Here is a 9,508-nt window from a genome sequence, read left to right as displayed (position 1 = left end):
TCAAGCCGACTTCTACACTTGTATTGTGAAGCACTACGTGATCATGATAAGGAGCTAGCAAGCTTATCACTCAAATTCCTTGGAATCATACTAAACACCTAACCTTTCAAGAATTTACATAGTTTCCTAAGTATAAGGCCTTTGTTTGGTAAAAATGAAAAGTATCACCATCAATATGGACTTCTCCTTTCCTTTTCCACATGGATATTGTCATTTGGTGAGCCACTTGTGGAGACGTTTGTTGCTGTTTGTTCTCCCCCGATTCCCGAACATGATGTTTCTTGTGCCCACCTTCATCCATTGTTCCTCCCTAGGTGTCTGCTTGGAAAAAGCACCCGTTTCAAACATTTGTTTGAACCTCTAAAGCAAATCTTTCTCTAAGATCTCTTTGTAGACCTCTCTGAGCTTCAAGAATGGCCGCCTTGATTCACAGCAAGCTCTTCAAAACTCCTAACAACTAGGAAATGCAGCACAATGACATGCAGACCATCGAAAGCTAAGCTTGAAATGAGAGAGCGGTACATAAGAAAGCTAGCACCTAGGCCATGACAAAGTAGAGTTTTGGACATTGTGAGGGTTCCTTCTTCTCTACGAAAACAATTCAATGGGGAGTCGAACCTTACCCATATCAATTTTTAAGTACTATAGTGTTGTCGTAGGTCTGGGGGACGACGGAAAAGAACTTTGTTTTTTCATCAGGCAGGATGATGCTAGAGATGAGAAGCATAGAAAAGGTGAGCAAGGTGACAAACGCTACGACATAATCCAAATAGACGAATACATTAGTGCTTTGCTTAACGTCCTTTCCATCATGGCCAACAACACACTCTGTTGGATCCCTTTGCACCTTCTGCATTTTCCTTCTTAGCTTCCTCTTGCTTGCCTTCTGTAGGCTCTCCGCATCTTCTTTGCCCATTTTGCTCTGCGTTTTGCCTTTGATTTAACTTTAGTACACCTCTCTCCTATGTCGCATTGCGCACGGCACACTCGCTTGAAAGCTGTCAAGGATAGTAGAGTATTGTTGTTGTAGAACGTTAAGATTGCAGCCACCAAGCTTGTTGCCCTTGCAAGAACATGGCACCTTGTCTATGTTGATTGTCTCCATTTTGAGCTCCGTCCCAAGGTTTCCACCAATGGAGCATCCAACCTCGTTTGCACTGGGGTTGACACACTCTTTATCGTTGTGGCGAGGAAAAAGGGGGTGCTAATTTGTTTGTGAAGAGGAGGGGGCACAATAGGAGAGGAGCGATAGGTTGGTGTTAGGGTTCGGGGACATAAGCAGAGCAACAGTGGGAGAGCCATATGCCAGACGTTGCCTGATGCGCATATTCAGCTTCCTAGCCAACATCAATGACACGAAAGAAGCCGCCTCAACTGTCGTCATTGGGGCACCCTACTTTTTTGCACGCCTACGAACATGACCTCTCTATATCAGATACGCAAGATGAGGCAGCTAGGGTGGGACTTGCCTGCCCAACTTTCTAACGCACTTTCTATGTGTCGTACAACCTCATCGCTCACCATAGAGGGCTTCTCTTGGGTGACTTCGTGACATTCATATGCCCCTGTCGTAGTGACCCAGCTTAATGGCCCGCCTCACCACCCTCCACCTTCTCCTTCATCGGCCCACAGTGGGCCATAACCCTCACTTTAGCTTGCCCGTCTCTCACACATCTCCACCTACAACACCTCTAGAAGGCCGAGCAGCGAGATCACCATCCATCACTGACAATGACCTCACCACCCTAGCCCTCGACTTTCCTTGCCTCCTATCCCTCTCTTTGTTAGATTTCGGCTTTCATTACAGGTTCACAAATGCCAGCATAGACTCGATCCTCACCTCCATTTCAAATTCAAATTCATTAACAGGTCGTAAAACAGCTAGCTATATTGGGAACAGAGGCCCATTGGGAGGGAGGGGGGGGGGGGGGGGGGGGGGGGGGGGAGCAGGGCCCCCATAGTGAGCGCACTGAGAAACATTAACACTCCCCCTTTATCACATACAAAGGAACCTCCCTCTCTCTCTCTCTCTCTCTCTCTCTCTCTCTCTCTCAATTGGGTTGCAGTCCACACCCGTCGGATGAAGGATATTGTGCCACATGTCAAGGGGAGGGAGCCGGAATCCCTCCCCCTTTTATTAAAGTATAGATAATCACCAAATAACAATAGGGAGGTGGTCTCCATTTCCAAAACTTTTGTGAAATAGTAAAAGTTTGTAAAGCAGCAAATGACAAGGTAAGGGCATGGTCACAAGATGCGCAATTATCACTAACATCCTATTGCACCTACTATGTTGTAATTTTAATTAAAAGCGGCTATCGAGCCACATTTGCTGGTCACACGAGGATAATTGAGGCACGTTCGATGGAACTTGGAGATCGAACTCATGGCACCAACTAATTTCCAAGTGCCAGACAATATGCACCAAAGGGGGGGGGGGGGTGTTGGGAACCACAAACTCCAAGATGTCTATGCTGTCTAGACTGCAGTGTTGTTGATGCAAGGGCTACCAAGGGTCAATGTGTGCTGCATTGGAGACAATCTCAGTTCTGTTTTGCAACTATCCCCATTTGGCACGGTTACAAAAGCATGAGCTTAGTAGAACCCACATGGCTCAATAAGATGTGCGTGACCACAATTCAGACTCCATTATCCGCTCAGGCTATTGATAAACGAGCCTCATGTGACTGCCACCTAGGGCTTCTTTTCAAACAATTCCTTGTTCAAGCTTAAAGTGGCATCACTAGATGAGGCTTTCTTTACAAAAATAGTGATTAGTTTTTGGCCTTCCCAAGGGCATGAGCTTTAGTGTTGACTATCCTTTTTAATGTTGACTGGAAAATAGGGAAAGGCCATTATGTTTGAGAAGAAGATAGAGGAAACAAACCATTAACCCATTATGGTCTTTGTACATAAGGCAAATGGGTTAGTGGTTAGGAGGGTGTTATAGCCACATGTCTTTATTTCTAGAATCTCCCACATAAAGGCCAATGTGATCGTAAGTGGCTATGACTAAAGCTAATATGTATAAATGTGAAACGTGAAAGCTTCATCATATACAACTATGTTCACCCTACACACATTAACTAAACCACTTCATAACCAGGCTCTTTGTGAGATCTCGCTCGCTAGGCTTTTTGTAAAGTAAAGTGGTGTGTGTACGTGTGTGTGTGTGTGTGTGTGTGCACACACCCTTACTAATCACAAGTCAAAAGAGAAAGGGGAAGAGTCCTTTCAAGAAAGGAAAGTGGGGACAAGTGTTTGAATATGCAAAGTTGCGATTTTGAGTGTCCATTTCTCAATGGTATACTTGTACACTTGGTAAGCATTCCATTTTAAATTTGAGCAAGTGGGGGGTAAGAAGGGTACTTGGGTTTTTCTCTCACACACACTTTTGAAGGTGGCAGAGCAAATCCATCAAACTCTCTCTCATGGGAACTCAAGAGAGAGTCTCCATGCTCGAGAACTTGGCTATGGATGTTGGGGTACAGGTGTTTGTGCCTTGGCCAGCTGCCAAGGCTATGGGCACCCGTCCATTGATACCTTATTTTTGTGTACATATACAAAGAATAAGGGGCAGCTCATATGTTGAGCCCTACTCCACCACCCACACTATCTACTCTCTCCTTCTCGCACGCACACCACACCACATTTCGCACCGTGCACACGCAGTCTTCATCAGAGCTACGACGGACGGTGTGTACAAACACTCCCAATTGAAGCTCACGAGCAACAGCACTGGGATAGTAGCAAGGAGCAGTGCAGAACTCGAGTAGCAAGAAAAGCAAGGCAAAGCGAGCAAGCCTGCAAGTGGGAAGCACTGGGTAAATTAAAACAGAGAATCGAATAGCAAGTCAAAGAGTCTTGGAAGCTTGAAATCGAAAGCACAACTTGGCATAGGCAACGCTAGAAATTAGCAGGCTAAATCGTGGCAAGGGCCGAGCAACAAACTGTGTGTGGTGTTGAACAAACACACACACTGACAGCTCTCAAGTAGCAGTTGACAGTTTCGACAGAGAATATATATTTTTAGTTTGTGTGTAATGGGGAAAACACACACACACACACACACACACACTCTATTGAGTACCAACTTTGAAAGCGGAGGTCTGACATCAAAAGCGTGAAGATAGTGAGAGCGAAAAGAGAGAAAAAAGAGAGAGAGTTCTCTTGGTCGCAAAAACGAGAGCGGACATATATGCTCTTGGTGCGGGCGCGCACACACATACGGACGGTGTGTTCGAGATGGGCGAGTAAGCCCGGATGTCTCTTGGGATGTCCATCATATAATAGACTTATAGTGCCTCTTACATGGGGCCTCAAAAAGGTTTCAAAACATAAAATCTTTGACAAACATAGCACACCATGTCTCCACTATATTGCCCATTTAAATCATAGAGAGAACCAAGCTCCACCACAAGCTAGACATTGAGCATCGATACAAGGACTCGATTTTCGGCTTCGGCGTTCTTCTCAGCTTTGGATTTCGACAACTCGACATAGGTTTTGACACTGATTTTTGCGGCTACAACCACTGCGTTCTCCTTGGCATCGATGACTCAGCGATTTACTATGACTACGGCATCGGCGACAACTTTCGTTTGGCAACGGAAGGTGGCATCGACCAGTTTCTCTCGTCTTCGACATAGCGAGAACGATTTGGCTCCGCTCTAGCACAACTTTGCTAGCGACTCCCTCCCACGTCCATTTCAAAGCGGATTTGCTCCGACAATTTCCCCCGGCATCCCTGGTATCCCGGTGGAGAGGGGGAATGGGGGAACACACCCGACACCAACACAAAGGCCTCTCTATAGCTCAAGGTATCCACAACACCCCTATCCTCTCGGAAAACACTATCAAAGAAACACTCTACACTAGCAGATCACCGCCTGCTCAATTGCCACTGCTGACACACTCCACAAACCACCACACACCGTACACCTGCTACCACTGCCTATCTCCACCCTTACACACACACACATACAGCCACTCAATCTCACTCTCTCACTCAAGACATCGTCGGTCCGGGGGGGCACATACCTCCACATAGCCGGCACCGAGGAGAACCATGAAAGCAAGAGAAAGAGAAGGGGGAAGGGGAAACAACAGCAAGGGAGGCAATTGTGGCTAGATTGCACTTCGCAAAAACACGTACACATGCTTACATTGCCATCACCATGGCCATTTTCACAAGAAAATACAAAGGGGTTTGATAAGCACACTCCTCTGTCAGAGAGCTCCACTTTGTAGGCTTCAAAACGGCCCAAAAGTCAAGAAGCAAAAGCCCTTAATTTGATCCAATTTTGACTTTTATAGGGGGGGCCTTCAATTTGGGAATTTACATTTTAATTGGTCCACTTGGCACCTTGAATTGGCATTTTTGGGAAAGGGGGCACCGCCTTGCTCTATCTGCTCTCTTCTTCTCTCTTTTGCACTGGGGGGGGGGGGGGCATTAGCGATGTCGCTATTGTCCCTTGGCTTTTTATTCTTTATTTTTTATCTTTCATTTTTACCCCTTTGTGGCTTCAACCTTGCACAGCTTGATTTTGACTTTTTTCCTCTCTCTATCCGACTCCTCCTGCCACCTCTCTTCTTTTCTCTCTCCATTTGGTCCCCTCTTTGGTCCGCCTTGGCTTGGCTTTGTCCTCCCTCCTTTGGTCTTCCCTTTGTCCGGCTTCCACTTTATTCTTGCTTTGGCTTGCCTCCTGCTGGCCCTTGCTTGGACATGCTTTGGAATGGACCGCTTTGCTTTGCCTTGTATGCCGGGCTACCCTCGGGCTTTTCTCTCTCTCACTCCTTTGCACTTTACTGCCGTGGGACACCCCACTTTTGCACCTAATTTTCCGGCCACCTCGGCACTTTCTTCAGCTCTGTGGGACCCCTTCCTTTCTTATGCATTGGCCCGTGGTGCGAGCGGCCAGCCACACTCTCTCTTTCTTGCTTGAACCCTATGGGACGTGTCCCTATCTCACACTGGGGAGGCATTAGCGATGTCGCTAATGCCTTCCCTCTTTGCCTTCAAAATGTCACGCAGTGCGGCCCGCTCGTGTGAGTTCGCCCTTTAACCGGTGCCTTGCCACGTCAGCATCGCTCCTTCCTCCCCTGCGCTACCTCCCATCCGCTGCCTGCCGCCAGTACTGGCCAAAAGGCGCCACGTTCTCGCCCTGCAACGCCGCCGCGCGCCACCAAGTTCGTCCACATAGCGCTCCACAGGAGCCCGTCATCACTACGAGCTCGAAAGCATCGCTTCATTCAAGTGATGTTTTATAGAGGGCTTTACCCCCAGCCCTTATAGGCTTCGACCTTTGGTTCTGGTCCTGCATGTGGGGCAATGCCCGGGCCACGTGGCAGCACCGTAAATCTCCAGCCTTTTAAGGCCTTTGAAAAAGCAAAAAATTCTTTTAAACAAAAATTTGTTTCCCCCAACTTGCAGAGCCTGCCAAACATCACCTAGTGATCCAACTCTCAAGCAATCAAGGCTCATTGAGATCTCATATCTCCAGCTCCAAGCCGCATAGTTCTCACCTCATCCCTAGACTAGGAAGACCTCGAACCGAGGTCATAAAAACTGACCAAATCACCTGCAGCCCAATCCGGGAAAATGTACCTCATCTTCCGATTTCAGTATCTCACCGCTCCGGACTCCATCTGACGTGCAGTCACTTCCTGCTAGCATCATATGATACATACTGCGTACTAAACACCTGGTGAGCTCATGAAAACACCAGATGGCGCATTTCCCAATGCAGTCAAATGGGCTCAAACCCGGCCCCCAAAAAATTTCAACTGACCGTATCTTGCCAACCAGAGCTCCGATTCGCATTCCGAGAAGACAGGGATGCTCCACAACTTGAGCTCTACACATGTATGCACTGACATCAGCGCGGGCCACCTGTCCCCAACTGCCCTGTTCGTCGGGGATCTGCTACACACTCCCGCTTTAAACTTCAGTATCTTGCTCACCGAGGCTCCCTTTGACGAGCCGTCTGGACCGGCTTCTAGAGCACGTTGAACACTACATTTCAAAGCACTGACTTAGCATTTCGGACACCTTCACCTGCCATCCCATCTGAACCATCCCGCATCACTTTTGGCCTAAAAGACCGCATAGAGCATACACCTCCGCTATCCTTTGGCTGCCCAGGTCCTTGGCACCTGCCCTAGCCTTCTGCACTGCACTCGACTGCTGCCTCTGTCTGTCATAGACCATCTCCTAGCTTCGACCAACTTTGGCTGCACCACCGGCTTCAACTCGCCATTACGGCTTCAACGATTCTCTAGTTTCAAGTTTCGGCAACACACACCGACGCATAGTGGCTTCGACGGACCAAAGCAGTTTTCTTGCGAGTGCGGCTCTCGAATGACGATTGCGACCACCATAGGCAATTGGTTGTACTCTATGCTTGGTTTTCAATAGACGTTCTTTATGACCGACGAGATAGTGTGCCAGTTTACAGGCGGCGATGCTCACAATTTGCACTTTCTTGTTGTGCAGGCTATGTAAGATTGTGTGGGGCAGTTCAGAGAGCAATTTTTTGCACGATTTGTGTAGTTTCATGCTATTTATGCATTTGCGGATACAATTTGAGCTAACCATCGCTTGCAGGTAGCAGGTTCACAGGTTTACAACATTTTTGGACAGATACAGATCCATAGAGCCACTCGTTTAGGAGTGAGGCAGTTTGCCAGGGTTTGGTAGTGCGTGTGTGCCATTTGTGGATCTGTTTATTGAAACATTAAATGTCTGTTTTTTGGTGCAGTTTTTGGTGAGATTTTTTGAGATTGTACTCAAAATACAAGGGAAACTTTGTCCATTTGTCCCCAGATTCTTGCCATGTTTTGCACGTATTCTTAGCCTACTCTTTGATGGTTTAGTGGTCGAGTTTGACTCCCACTTTGAGAGTGATCGAGTGTTTACTCTCACTTTGACATGTTTTGTCAAATTGGACATAGTTTAGTGTTCTTGTACCCACTCGCAAGAGTGAGGATTGCGTATACTTGTGTGGCTACAGACAGAGAGTCACATGTTTCACATGTATTTTGTAGATTTTTGCATGCAATTTCTATTGTGTGATGCGTTTTGAGCTAGTTTGCTCTCTACTTGTGCATATGGTTATGCGCTTTACGCTCAGTTGAGCAGTTTGTCCAAGATTGCGTGCTTGCAAAGTTTGTAGATTGTGGAGTTGGTCTTATGCATATGTGAGCATCGGTTTTGATGCAATGTGATCATGGTTTCATGCTTGTATAGTGGTCAATTTATTCCCACTTTGACAGTGATCGAGTATTTACTCTCACTTGACGCTTGGACACATGTTTAGTGTCCCACTTTTTGACGCGTATGCATTGATGTGTGACAGAATTGAGACTACAACGATGGCTCATGAGAGACGGAGGTCTCGATCTCTTGACATATGCGATGTTGGTATCGTGGTCACACAGGGAACATTAGGCACTGCTGTTTTAGACGGATGAGACAGCAGCGGAGATAGATGCGTGATGCACAGATAGTTATGACACAAACTAGAGAGACGGCTACATATGCCAATGATATAGATGTCACACTTACATCTAACCTCCACCCACGATACATGTCTAGCAGAGATGCCACTCGCTCCTGATGGCTGCTAGATGAGTCTGCGGCATTTCACGTCACACCATGCCATGACTGGTTGAACACGTTTGCTAGTGGGACTTATGGTCATGTTCATTTGGTTGATGGTTCAGCATATGACATAGAGGGTGCAGGAGATATGTTTTTGTTACTACCCAATGGTGCATCTTATATGCTTACACATGTGCATTATGTTCATGGGATTGTGTTGAGCTTGATCTCAGTGAGATGTTGCTTGAGAGACAACGGATGTTAGGTACTGCTTTGAGAGCAGTCTTTTCAGGTGCAGTTGGGTCGCCTAGTCATTGCGTGAGGTGCTACGTCATACATTGTATACCCACTCCAGCAAGTGCGAGACGGTATACTCTCCATTACTACCATGACATGTGAGGAGCGAGAGATCAAACGCATCTCCTTTGAAAGTGAGCTCCAGTATGCTCAAGAGACAGTGCATTTAGCTATGCAGGACATGTCAATGGACTCTGCAACGGCAGAGGTGGAGCGGGATTGCTCTAGTGATACACAAAAGGCGTTGTTCGAGTGTGCGCAGACATAGGTAGAGCGGGTCTGCTCCTTAGAGGCACATGCCGAGATTATAGATATGGAGTTTTTTTATATGCTCATGCTAGAGAACGATGAGGTGATATCATGACACACGCATCGAGTCCCTATGGATGAGGGGGGAGTGGTCATCCAGGAGTCGGAGTCAACACATCCATTTGTGACAGCTAGTCTTGATGATGCAAAGTATGCACGTTGCACTAAGGTGGTTGGGATAGCCAGGATTGTGCAGGTTTCGTCAGTGTTCGGGCTCTCATGTATGACATGTTAGTGTCAAGGCCCGACCTAACAGCTCCAATAAGAGCATTTTCAGCAGGGATTGTCGATCATACGATG

General features: G+C 47.1%; 1 pseudogene; it reads right to left on the bottom strand.

The window, feature by feature from the left end:
• Positions 1-210: 210 nt before the first annotated feature.
• LOC147446759 (uncharacterized) lies at positions 211-6,823 on the bottom strand (annotated as a pseudogene).
• Between the last annotated feature and the right edge of the window lie 2,685 nt (positions 6,824-9,508).

The sequence above is a fragment of the Adiantum capillus-veneris genome, chromosome 12, assembly GCF_014529385.1.
Source record: "Adiantum capillus-veneris isolate H3 chromosome 12, ASM1452938v2, whole genome shotgun sequence".
In the NCBI taxonomy this organism is placed as follows: domain Eukaryota; kingdom Viridiplantae; phylum Streptophyta; class Polypodiopsida; order Polypodiales; family Pteridaceae; genus Adiantum; species Adiantum capillus-veneris.
Note: the sequence above shows the minus strand (reverse complement) of the source record. Positions and strands in the feature narration are given on the sequence as shown.